Source organism: Neolamprologus multifasciatus, chromosome 19 (assembly GCF_963576455.1).
Source record: "Neolamprologus multifasciatus chromosome 19, fNeoMul1.2, whole genome shotgun sequence".
Lineage (NCBI taxonomy): Eukaryota > Metazoa > Chordata > Actinopteri > Cichliformes > Cichlidae > Neolamprologus > Neolamprologus multifasciatus.
In genome coordinates, this window is record NC_140457.1 from 13,167,328 (window position 1) to 13,180,644 (window position 13,317).

Sequence of the window (13,317 nt, forward strand, 5' to 3'; positions counted from 1 at the left end):
AATTCTTGCTGAGTTCTGCTCAGATATTTGACAGTGTTATATTATGACGTAATGATAACTGTATCCCTTAATCCTTTTAAATAAATTCCTAAGATCTTTTAATGTGCAATTTTTCTTTTCTTTTCTTTTGTTTGTTGCAGGGATGTTACCATTGAAACATGTATCTTTGTTCAGCCTGAGGATAGGGACTATTTTCATTTTATTATTATTTTTTAATCTGCATTGATCAGTCTTGGATCAAACATCTAGCCTACAGCTGTTCCACTTTTGGGCACACTGGCATCAAAAGTTAAATAGTTTAGCATTAAAAGGGAAATTAGCTTTAGAGACTCTTTTATGTTGGCCACCAGGGTTTATTCAACGGGAATGCACGTGATGGAAATATGAAAAACTCGTTCCTTAACATTAACAGTTCCAGCTCTATTGTAGTGAAACTGCCAGCCACTATGGCTAGACACTGAATAAGCAATAGTCAAAAACACAGAGCTGCCAAACACCCACAGACTGCTTCACTCACTGCTGATTTATTTCATCTTTATTCAGTGTGACCTTTCAGTCTAGATTATCATCATCAAATATGTAAACACAAGAGCCAACAGACTCATAGATGCTGGGAAGATTAACCAGTCTCCTGACCACAAAAATAACAGGCCTTTTTCTCGGCAGTCATTTCGTCTTGTCATAGTTTGGGTCGTTAACGTTAACAGTCTCGCCGTTCCCCCTAAACGTCCCACCGAATCAGTGGCTCCCTAAAATACATTTGCACCTGTGCTTTTACTTTAACAAGTTGAAATTTCACACACAACGTTTCTGAAAATGAAGCAGCTAAATGGAATTGGACCATTATTCATTTGAAGTTGTTCTTTGACATGTCCAAATATCTCCAGTATAAAGGTCAGCTAGGCAAGGAAATGCCTCAAGGAAACTCATGAGTGATTCAGGGAAAAGGCAGTGGTCATAAACATCATGTTGTCATACATCACTGTTCATGTAACTTCAGCTTTCAGAAGACATGCAAGCAATGTAAAATATATGAATATATATAACTGAATATACCAGCAAAAAGCTGCAGACTAATCCAAGCAATAGAAATTCTACTTTTTTTCTTTATGGAAGAATGGATAAAGTAAACAAAGTGCAGTCCTGTCGACACCAGTAACATAATGTGCATAATTTTGAAAATAGGAGCAGACAATGAAGATCTCAAGGCTGATATTAACTGGAAATGTTTCAGAAATATGTTCATGCACGACTGTGCACACATGAAAAACCAGTGCCTGCTTATTTTGGCCAATCAGCATCTAATTTATACTGAAGATAAAATTCCTCAGAAGAAGAAGAAGACAAGGGCAACTTTTGTTTCCAGAGAAGAAACTCCATTTCCACAGAGGAAAAGTTGCCCTCCAGCGGAGGTGTGGTATCAGCTCAGTTTAAATTCATCAGGATCTGAGTGGGAGTCCTCTGACAAAGGAATCTGGCAACTCGTTGGCTGCTTCAATAGACGCTAGAGGAAATGCAGTGACATCGGGTCACACTGCGATTGAGAACAGTGAGACTTTTGGGCCCCAGAGTTTGTCTGGAGAACAGGAACATTTTCATGTTCATGGTCTAAATGGGCGCTGTGACTAATATTTGACTAACATGAGTTAGACTTGCTTGTCCTTTCCTGGTTGAGTCAGCAGGAGTGCACCCACAGTGCCAGCCTAACAGCCACGATGACCTTTAGGTCCTGGCCTACAGGGTCCGCCATTATCCTCCCTCAGAGAGGGCTCTTGTTTGTGGGACAGTTCCCGCTCGTGCTCTATAGTTATTTTCCAGGAAGTGTGAAAAGAACTGTGACACTGACGTGACTGTTTGTGTCACTTTTCCGAACATTTCGCTTGTTCGCCTATTCGCAGTGTTAGAACAGTTAATTCATGGCAGACCTTTGTCACCATCTTGGCCCTGTGAATGAAAATGATGTGTCAGTGTCTTGGCTTGTGGGTTTTATGCTGCTATTGTCTCCCATTTTTATTGGCACGCACACATGCACGCCTCTCTCACACTCAACATCCACGAGCTCCCTCTTCCTTCTCTGTTACATGTCGGAAAACACATGCATACAAAGGCAAACACTGCCATCGCAGTGTGGCATAAACAGTCACAGTGCCATGCAAATAAAACCTCTTACAGCCCAGCTGTCCTTAATCCAAAACCCCACGGGCACAGAGCGGAAGTGTTGAGAAAGTCAGCGCTGATAGTTACGTGAAGTAAGACACGGAGAATTGGAAAGATCACGAAAGCAGCAAAGACAATGGTGAACATGACGAGGAAGCCTCCTCTGTAGTAACACCAATCATATAAGGACCACAAGATGAGAGTGCAGGCTCGGTGTAAACAAATGGCAAATGTCTGTCAGTGTCGTGGCATTTCTTATTGTCCCGCCCTGTACAAGAAGACTGGTTTCACATTTATCTGCAAAGTGCTTCCCTTAATTCTAAGTACATTGAAGCTTTTGTAACATCACTAGGTTGAAAATCATTCCGCCTTAATTAGAGTTACAAGTGAGACATGGAAGCATTTTAAATGGGCTTTCCAGCAGATCAAGATATGTATGTTGTGCAAAGTCATCTAATTAGTTCAGTGAAACATTTCTAAAAAGAAAACATACAATTGTAACTCAGCTTTATCTGTTTATAAAGACAGTCAAACTGACTGTCAAACTAACTCTCAAGAGGGCAAAGACAGACAGACACACAGACACACAGACGGAGTGGGAGTAATCAAGGAGAATCAGGACGTTTCCCCAATCAGGACTGTTGGAATACCAAATTCTTAAAAAAAAATGTCAGCAAAATGTCTAAAATGATTTATTCCAGCCCTTTTTAACCTCTCTGAGACATCTCTCATCAGAGAGATGAGAGATGAAAAATAAATAAAGAAGGATATAAGCAGATATCATCGTCATTTGACAAAATACGGAGCAACAATGTTTTACACAGAGCAGCAGAGGAAAGCAGTAGCTCTGCAGAGCTGAATACACACGCTCCGTTTGTTGCCTTTTCTTTCCTACGCTGAGTGAAAAAATGATTAAGAAAAAAATGGTGGGATTATCCATCATATCAAATTTATAAAAAAAAAACTTGCCAACTAAAGCCGCTGTTATTTCCACAGCTCAAATCCACCAAAAGCTGCTAAGCTCCAAGAAGTTAAAGAAAAAATACTACTTAAATCACAAGATAGTATGCATTGCACTGCTTGGATTAATTAGGAACTGGAATTACAAGTAATATTTTCTTCTTTTCATAGTTTAATGTGGGTAAAAGAGGGTGGGGACATTTAAACATGTATATACATGTATTTATGTAAATATGTAGCACATGAGTTGATAGAAATAGCAGTGTAAAAATATTTTAAACATTAGATTACATAATTGTGATTGAACTTTTTAACTTGAGCTAATAGATGCAATCCTTTATCTGTGTAAACTAAAAACAGAACCAAAGAAAAAAAAACTTTACACTTTGCAGCCTTTTATTTTTCAAGTTTTTTTTAACTTTTTTTTTTTTTTTTTTAAACAATGCTGCCAGACTTCTTTTTTTTTTCAGCTATTGAAGCCAGGACGGAACAAAGTGTCTTAGGTTCCTGGAACAAGTGTTAAAACTATACCAAAAGGCTTTTCCTTCATTTAAGCATTTTAAATTAAAAATAAAAGGGAAAAAACTATTTAATGTAATAATCATGACAAAAACATGAAATAGTAAATAAAAACAGATATACATTATTAAAACTGAAAAATACATTACATAAATACAACATTAATTGGGTTTTTTTTAAGTGGACATATAATAAAAGTTAAAGATTTTGAGATATAAACAAAATCCTGTGGAAATTGACAGATTTACATCTTGCTTGGCAGTCATTAACAGTCAAAGTTCAAAACAATAGTCAGTGGCTCCAGATAATTATATCCTTCAATGAGCATTAAGTAGCCTTTAGAAATCTTACAAGTCATGCACTAATCTAAACAGACCCATTAAAGTCTTAACTTTGTTAAGTCTTGACTTTGTTGTAATCTGCTGAAAACAACAAAAAACGAAAGAAAAGAAAAGACAGAATAAACAATTCATTACCCAGAAACTGGAAAGGCTCTGAAAAGCAAACCAGGGACCAATCAAAGGAATAGACAGAAGAGAAGAGAAGGAAAACACAGTGAGCAGACGGAGACAGCAAAGAAAAGTTCGGGATTGGGTTAAAGACAACAGAAAAAACAGCAGCCACTGAGACAGACATATTTGAAGAGAGAGCAGGGGCAGGAGTGTGTGTGTGTGTGTGTGTGTGTGTGTGCGTGCGTGCATTTGCATGTGTGTGTGTCAAGGGGGCAAAGACACACAGACAGACACACAGACAGACAGAGTGGGAGTAATCAAGGAGAATCAGGACGTTTCCTCTGTAATACCCACAGGCCCCGGCTGAGCCCCAGCTCCGCAATCCTCGCTGATTGGAGGGAAGGGTTTGTTTGAAGAGGAGGTCAAGACCATCAGTACCTTGTTAAGGAAAAGTTGTGTCCAGAGGAATGAAGAAGGCTGACTCCTTCCTGAGGAATTCATAGGGGGATAGTGAGCGGTATGTGTATGTGCGTTTGTGTGCGTATGTCAGAGGAAGGCAAAAAGAAAGCACTGATTTCTGAGACTGCGTGTATGCAAGTATTTGTGTGTGTTTGTGCATGTATGTGTGGATGCAGTCACTTAAAAGGAGCGACGCAGAGGAGGAGGAATCAGATTGTGATTTAAGGAGGACCCATCAGCCCCCCCACCCCACACGCCTCACATAGTTTCTAAAGCCAGGATAGCAGCACTGGCATTTGCGGCAATAATGCATGACAGATGTACATCAACTCTCTCTCTCTGTCTTTCTGTCTCTGTGTCTCCGTCTTTGTCCTTCTTCTTCTGCCTCCTCTCATCTGGGGCCAATGTGTTGTTGATGGTGGGCATCGTGCATCAAAGCATAAACGGCTTTTAAATTGAAAAAGGAGGATTACAATCTCGCCTGAGTACTCAGATGGCTGAGTAGTCAGATGGCTAATTACCGACTCGATAATGAACCGAAGGCGAGACTTTTGGCTCCAATACGTCTTTTTGCTTTCATTTTTTTTAACCTCGACTTTTTTTTTTTTTTACAATATTACCTTTGAGGTCTTCGTTGAAAATGAAATCACCCGTAGTTTGTTACTTTGTAGTTAGTAAAAATGTCAGTTTGGTCTCAAATAATCACAGAGGTCACAAGAGTTTAAACTCTACTTAAATTCAAATTAGAGTGTTGTATTTTCTTTCTTCAGTTTGACGACTGGATTTAGAATGCATTTCAGGTAACATTAAATATATTTATTTCCTCATCCAAGCATTTGGATGCATACGATTGCAGAAAAACCTTTGTGTTTTCTGTATTCCTGTCTAAATAAAACTTTATCCAAGATTTGATAGTTGTTTATTTAATTATTGAAAAAATATGCTCTGTTAATAAGCTACATTTCTCTGAGGGGCAAAAGTATGTTAACTTTAGGGGTAACTTTAGCGGTTAATTTGAAGGTGTAATCAGTATCAGGAGTTTTATGACAATTAGTCGTGAGTGGATCTTTTTTTACCGTCAAGGAAGAGCGATCTATTAAAGCTTCACAACATATGTTCGAGGAAGTTAACTGCGGCACAAACAAAGGAGATTTATGGCGTCTTTAGAAAAAGAGTTGTTGATGCTCATCAGGGCTGGAAAAAATTACAAAACTATCTCTGAAGACGTTGGACTTCAGACTGTGTACAAATGAAAGGAGTTCAAAAGAGCTGTTACCCTGGAAAGTAGGGTAGTCGGGAAGCTCAGAAGGAAACACAGGCTAACATCTTAGAATTGCAGGTTTCTCCAGAACTGCCTATTTTTAATGAGTCCATCAAGAGATCACTGAACAACACTGATGCTCCTGGCATGGCTGCAAGAAGAAAGCACTGCTCTCCAAGAAGTACACTTTTGCCCATCTGCACTTTGCTAAAGATCACACGAAGACGAAGACAATGTTAGAAAATATCAGAATTCCCATCCCATAAAACAGTGCTGCATTAAATGTTGCAGTGTACAGATGTACTGTGCACCAGCAAAAACACACACAGTCTGTCCATTACTCCCTCCTGTGATATCTTTGAGCCAATAGAAACTCTGATATAGATGGTGACCCATCTTATCAGTCTGTCTTTGATCAGGCGTCCTCTCAACGTTAAATGAACCTGCATAACATGGATTATTATCCAGCTAGCCAGCTGGCAAGCTTTGAGAAATATTTGAGTTAGACCGCATCATTAGGTGATGCTGAGGCCAGAACAGCTAAATTGGTGTTTTGGTAGATTATGAGGGAGTCCTTGGGAAATTCTTTATTCTTTCATTTTATTGTTTTTTGAAAATAAATGTTTAGAAAAATGAGGAAATGTGAATTACTACAACCCAGGATTGCAATAAAGCAGAACTGATTTTTAAAAATACTTTAAAGTGCATTTTTATAAGAGAGAATTAAACAACTGGGTTGGTTAGTTTTATAATATTCAAAGCAGAATTTAAATGTTTCAGTGTAGCCACAGTAGAACAAGAAACATTCAACCTTTAAACCATCATAAGTTATTTGTTTACTCACTTTCCCTGTAATATATATATATAAAGACTTCTGTAAGTATGCAGGCTTTCTAATCATTCTTTTTTACTTCATGTTTTTATGTAAAGAACTGCAATAATGCAAAATGCTTTAGGAATCTTTGTACATTTCATAGTTTCATGCAAAAACAACAATGATTGTAACTAGGCCTTAATTTATCTTCTATAATTTCTATTTATTTTCATATATCTGCCTTGTATTCTTGTGCTTCAAGTTGCTCACCATGAGTCAGGGGGAAATGACATTTCCACCCTGTTTGTCCTGCACATATTGCAGAACTGAAAATAAAGTTGACTTTGAAAATAATCAAGCCCTCAGAACTGTTCTGATGTGTAATGTACATATAGGCATATATAGCAGCACTACACCATGTATTATATTGCATTGGAAAATGTTAACATGACGTAAAGTAAGAAGAGGAAGATCAAAGAGAAGATTGTGAGAGAAGAAGATGTTTAGGATACGGTGAGTTGAAGGCAGGTGATCTGCTGGGGCGACCCCTAAAGGCAGCAGCCAGAAGAAGAAGAAGAAGAAAGTGCTGCAAAACTAAACTTGACTAGAGTGTTTGAGAAAATGTCATGCTGCTTTTTATCATCACAGTGTGGTTTTGTGTTTCTGTGTTTAAGCAGAAGAGGGCAGCACTTTCCCAGTGCATGAAGTCAAGCTCAAACCATCCCCTGTCACAGTAACACTAATGAACAATATCACAGAGGTTCTCCTACCAGACACAACAACAACAACAACCTAGCAGCATGGCGTGTGTTTGATATCCAAGAGTTATTTAATGTAAACTGCTGGTGCCAAAAATGCTATAAATTATGGATCTGTTACTGAGGAGAGGCGAGGAAGAAAATGTGAGAAAGATAAAAATTAAAAGAATGCTGAGAGGATGGAGCTAAATTCCAATATGACGTGAAGGTGGAAAGACAAGAAGTGTGTCTTTGCAGAAGTGTTACAGTATGTGGTCAGTGTTGTGCTGTGTCATGATGCTGTTGTACTTTTTACTTCCTTGTAGCAGTAAATAGGACTTGAGTGTGATCCCATGGCAACAGGTGCAAATATCAACAGGCGTTAATAAAGCAAATACTATCTTTTATTGGTACTTTAATATCGCATGGTGTATATCTATTAAAGTACCAATGTAAATATCAAGGGGAAACCCTCGGTGTTTATGAAAACATCAGTGGGTGACTCACCCCAAAAAACAACAAAAAAAATTCAAAAGGTTGTGCAAGGGACATGTTGTGACTCATCATTTTTAAGAAACCTCTAGAAGCAATGGAAATGTAGCAGTCACTTTGACAAATGTGCAAATTATATAATGTATGTTTACATTTAATTGACAACTAGTGCTTCAAGTGCTTCGTTTCTTATTTCCTTTAGCATTGAAGGCACCGGGCAAGCCTTTGCGAAAGGATTGGATCAGTGTGGGGGAAGCAGCAGGAGGTTTATGGATAGCTGAAGAAGAGCTGATTCAGTCTAGCACCAACTGTCAACAACATCTGTCTTCACCTAATAAGCCTACAGTCAGTACAGTTAAATTCCCTGAACACTGGAGTTGTCTTTTCCTCATTGTTTTTTCCTTAACATGTTCCACTGAGGAAAGGAAAAAGTGTGGCAGGATGTAATGTATTGACTTCAGCTACATCAATTAACCAGATAAATCATATCAGAGCACTTAAAGTCTTATCTTCCATCGTTATTTGCTTTTGTTGGTTTGTATTTTTTAATTTATTTTATTATTGTAGCATGTATCCAATCAGGAGTCTGTAAAAAAGTGCTTAGTCACTGTGGCTGTGATTTAGAAAAATAATAAAAGTTGTACATGTAAATGTTTGGGTTACTGATGTACTGTTAACTTACAGTAAAACTTATTGTTCAGGCGTTACCGTTGCTTCGCCTCGCTGCTTTGGTTCTCTTACGTTATTTGCGTGTGCGTGTATGTGTGCGTGAGTGTGTGCAACAGCAGGGTAAAATAAAATGAGAAAAGCAAACAAATGTACATGCTAGTAGCAACCAGGCAAAAAAAAGATCCAAGTAGATTTTGAACATAGTGGAAAATTTTCCATGTTAACAGTCTAATATTTGACATAGGAAATGGCTGGACCTAAAGCAAACTGTCTAAGAACCATATCTTCAGATGAATGTTAATGTTTTGTTGGGCGTGCCTTTTTCGTATTGAAAACTTTTGTTTTTTGGTACTTGTGCAAAATGTTCACCTAGCTCCAGTATTTTACAGTTGGGTATTGATTCTTGTGTTGATAATTTTACTTCTATAAAGGATCTCAATACAAAAGCAACCCTGGATTTATCTGTATGCTGCTGTGAGAAGACGTGACTTATGGTATTCTTTGTCCTTGTGAAAAAAAATGTCAAATATTTGTACATGCCCATGCAGACATTCCTGCCCAAGCTCTTACCCCAACTTTAATTGCATATTATGTGTCACAAAATGAGTCAACAGAGGTGAATCACCCACTATAATGTATTTATAGGCATCTTACTGCGAATGAGAGTGGTGTGGTGTTCGCTTGAATTAAGATAAGACCTTTATAATTTTACTGCATTGTGAATGGACCAAGCCTAGACTTAGTTACCCGACCTGGCAGGTCAAACAACATACTGAAACTAAGATGACGATACAGAAATTCTAGTCAAAACCAGTTTCTTTGTAACACAAATCAGCATGGCTCAGTAAAATAAACTAGGAAAAAGTCAACTGAGCTAGACAGAATTTAAAAATCTGCATTGCTCATCAATTACTGGCAAATTCTTTCACGGCATTGTGAATCATTTGTTGTGTCTTTAATAGAAGCCGAACCGTAAAGGGAACCCGCTGACATCTAGTAACCTGGCTGGTTTGTCACGATATGATGCAACATTTCCAATAGTGGCAATATTTGCAGGTAGATTTTGGATTTGTGCTCTTGGTGTTGTTGGGTGTGATGTGCCGTGCATAGATAGTATTGTTACCAAAAGGGACGAGGAGACTTCCTGAATGTCACCTTGGCTGACTCCTTAGGCAATATAACGCTGAGCGATATTATGTCAAAATGCTAGTGGGCTGAGAATTATTGTATAAAGTTTCAAAGCAACAGGATGCCGGTTTAGCTCGCCGTGATGAGTTGGCGGCCAACTGGCCTGGGTTCGAATGTGACCCACGGCCCTTTGCTGCATGTCTTTTCATTTCTATCATCATGCAAAATTTTCCCTAAACTCTACACTCGTCTTTAGTTAAACATAAACAAAAACAACAAAACATAAAAAGTTGCTGAACAAGTCTGCTCAAGAGACGCTTGTACCTCATTAATTATTTTGCAGGAGTTCCAGTTTGGTTTTTTGCTAGTCATTCTCTTCGCGTGTGCTGAGCTCTGTGTTTATGTTCTTGGAATTAAGTCAAGCGCAGAAAGTGTGGCCATTTGCCAAGGGTGTGGCATGTCACCTCTGGTGCAGCATTAGATATTCACTGACAGGATATCAATGTATATTTAAGGCCTGATTGTGTTTGATGTGGCTAGAAACATCACGTGTATGTCTGGGACAACAGAGTAAGGACCCAGGTGTGGGAGGAAGAGAAAGTTACTGCAAGTCAATCATGATGTTTATGTATCTTAGGTACTAGGATATCATACTCAGAAGTGTAACATAATTAACCCTTTAGCATGTTTTCATTCTAAATAATCATATTAAAATCTTGTATTTTTCAAGACACTTTAATACATACATTAACTGTGAGATAGTCAAGGAAACAAAGTCACTTAATCCAGCTGAACCAAAGTTAATGGATCACCTGGGAGTATTGAGACTTAGAAATGTGAACCCTGACATTATACTTTAAGTCCTGTTAAGTCCATGTACCAATGTATCTCCAAAACACCAACTATTCTTTAAATGACAGTAACCAAGTGATTATACAGAGGTTATTAAGAACCTTTTCTGCACAATGCTGTATTGACAAATTGCGCAGATCACCCACGCAATACAAGCTGGAGGATATTGCTAAGTGTCAGTATTACTAACTGCCATCACCAAAGAGGCTTTAACAAATCAACAGACTGATTTTGGAATAAAAGTAGTAACTCAGATCAACTGTTAAACAAGTCAAACATGTCTCTTTTACTTCTAGCTTTAAACTTGCCCATTAGCTGACTCACACCTCACATGCTCACTACATTCACCCCCAAATATTAAAAGGAAAATTCTTTGTGATAGGATAAAACAGACTCATTCCATTTGATTTCTACACTGAACAACAGTGTGCTGTCACATCTACTCTACTGTGCAAGATTTTTGAGACATCCTCCATTTCTTCATAATTTGTTTCTAAGGTGCTAGACTTTGTTTTTTAAGTGTTGTTGAGCACTAGTTTTCTGAAAGTCTTTCACCGTTTTTGGGGGGGTTTTGGACCTTGACTGTCTTTTCACTCATTTTCAGTCTAGTCCTTGTCCCAGAGCATTTTCAGAAGATTAAAGAAGATTTTGCTTGTTGTTGTAGTTTGTTAAAGTTGCTTAACATTGACCTATGAATCATTTAAGCATAAAAAATAAGGGATGTTGTGCCTACACATAACAAACAACTTAACAAAGAATCCACGTTAAAGGATCTTTAGGTCCTTTGTTAGTAGCAGCCTGTAACAACAAAGCCCAACTTGTTCCTGTTTCTTTAGCCAAATCTATAAAAAATGCCAAAGTGATATGATAGCATGCTATTTCATGATAGTGTTTTTCCATCAATAAGGTGATTGCCAACGAGCTATAAGCCAATAACTTGGCATATCTCAGCATGGTGTACAGTGTTCTTCATTCATTTGAGGAAACGGAGGACAAAATACATGACAGGCCTAAAACAGATGAAAGACATTTCTTAAGAAATAGGGGAAAATAACACCAAAGGCCTCAGATATTCAAATTTTTGTACTTGTCACATACACAGTTCAAGTGACAGTGAAATGCTTGTGTACGAGCTGTAGATAAGCTGCAGACATAGCCGCGCCATTCCAGGGCTTGGTTTTAGCATGGGGGGTCTAGCCAGGACCCTTACTGGATACCAGGTAGGAATCAAACTTGCAACTCTCACGCCAAAGTTGTGTAGCCTTACCACCACACTATCCAGCTGCACATAGGACATGAAAGATCCATTTGGCCCATTAGTTAATCCATGAACTATTCACCAAAGCCTCATCAGAAATGGTGTCAGGGGATGGATGGCTGTCAAGAAGCCATTCTTAATGAGCTATGCCGAATTACACAAGAACTGGACTGAAAATCATTTGCAACAGGTCTTATGGAGTGATGAGTCCAAATTTGAAGTTTTTGGTTCAAATTGCTGTCAATATCTAGGGAGAGGTTCAGGAGAGAGGTACAACAGTTAGTGGCTGCAGCCGTCTGTAAAAATGGTGGGGCAGTATTTCTTGGAGATCTTGTCAAAACTGATGAAATTATGAATCCAGAAAAATAACATCAGCATTCGACCCACCATGCAAAACCATCTGAAAAGCATTTGATTGGTAATTGCTTCATTTTTCAGCATGACAATGATCCCAAATACACTGCTAATGCAGTAACAGTATACCCAGATAGAAAAAAACACAATGAAAGTCATGGATTGGCCTCCCCTGAGTCCAGACTAGAACATTATTGAAGCAGTGTGAGATCATCTTGATACTGAATAGAACAAAAGGCAGCCAACACTCAAAGAGCTTTGAATGTTCTCGAAGAAGCCTGGAGAACTGAAGACTACTTAAAGAAGTTACAGCAAAGCTGGAAGTGTGCCTAAGAGTTCAGGCTGAATAAACGTACTGAGAATTGTACAAACTCTTGTTTTTGCCTCATGTACTGCACTTTCATTTGCATTTCCATGTTTCAATGACCTGTTTCTCAATTTCCTAGAAAATATAATGACATGAGGGATAGTCCAATGAGCCGAAAAACCCTGATAAGCCACTTCCACGTATTTTTTTTCTCCTACGATACCATACAAGATACCCAAACAATTGATCATTTTAATGCCTTGTTAGGACTCCAGAGATTGTTTTGTGCTATTTAGAAGAGTCCGATCATGGACTTGCTAAGGGTAAGTCTAATTGTTTAAAGCACATTAAAATATCAATTATCTATTTCTCTATGCAGACTGGTTCTTTTTATCATGGCACACATTCTATTTCTTGAACTAGGCTGAGGTACATTTACCTCTTTCTGTGTTCAAAAGACTCAGAAAACAAAGGAGAGCATTATAAAAACTGGAAAGTCATTTAACAGGCGTCACCACACTTGCTAGAGAATTCTTTTCTTTCTTACTTGTGTCCAAACATATTGTTGTCCTTACACTTCTGTGAAACAATGCTCCTTTCTTCTTGGGACAGCTCTGTCGTCACACATACAGTTGTGGACAGCAGTTTACACACTCATCATGGGCATGAAGGTCAGCTTTGGGCTTTGAATGATTTATTTGAACTGTTCTTTTTCCAGGGTGAACTGAGTGCATACCACAACAAGTTGCACCTCAACCAAAAACATTTGGGAACTATCAACAAGTTTCTGGTATACTTCTGGCTGGATATTTAATCACTCTTCTTGATTCTGAATAGGAATGAGGCTGGGGCTTTGGGAAGGCCATTCAATAACCTTAATATTATCCTTCTGTATCCT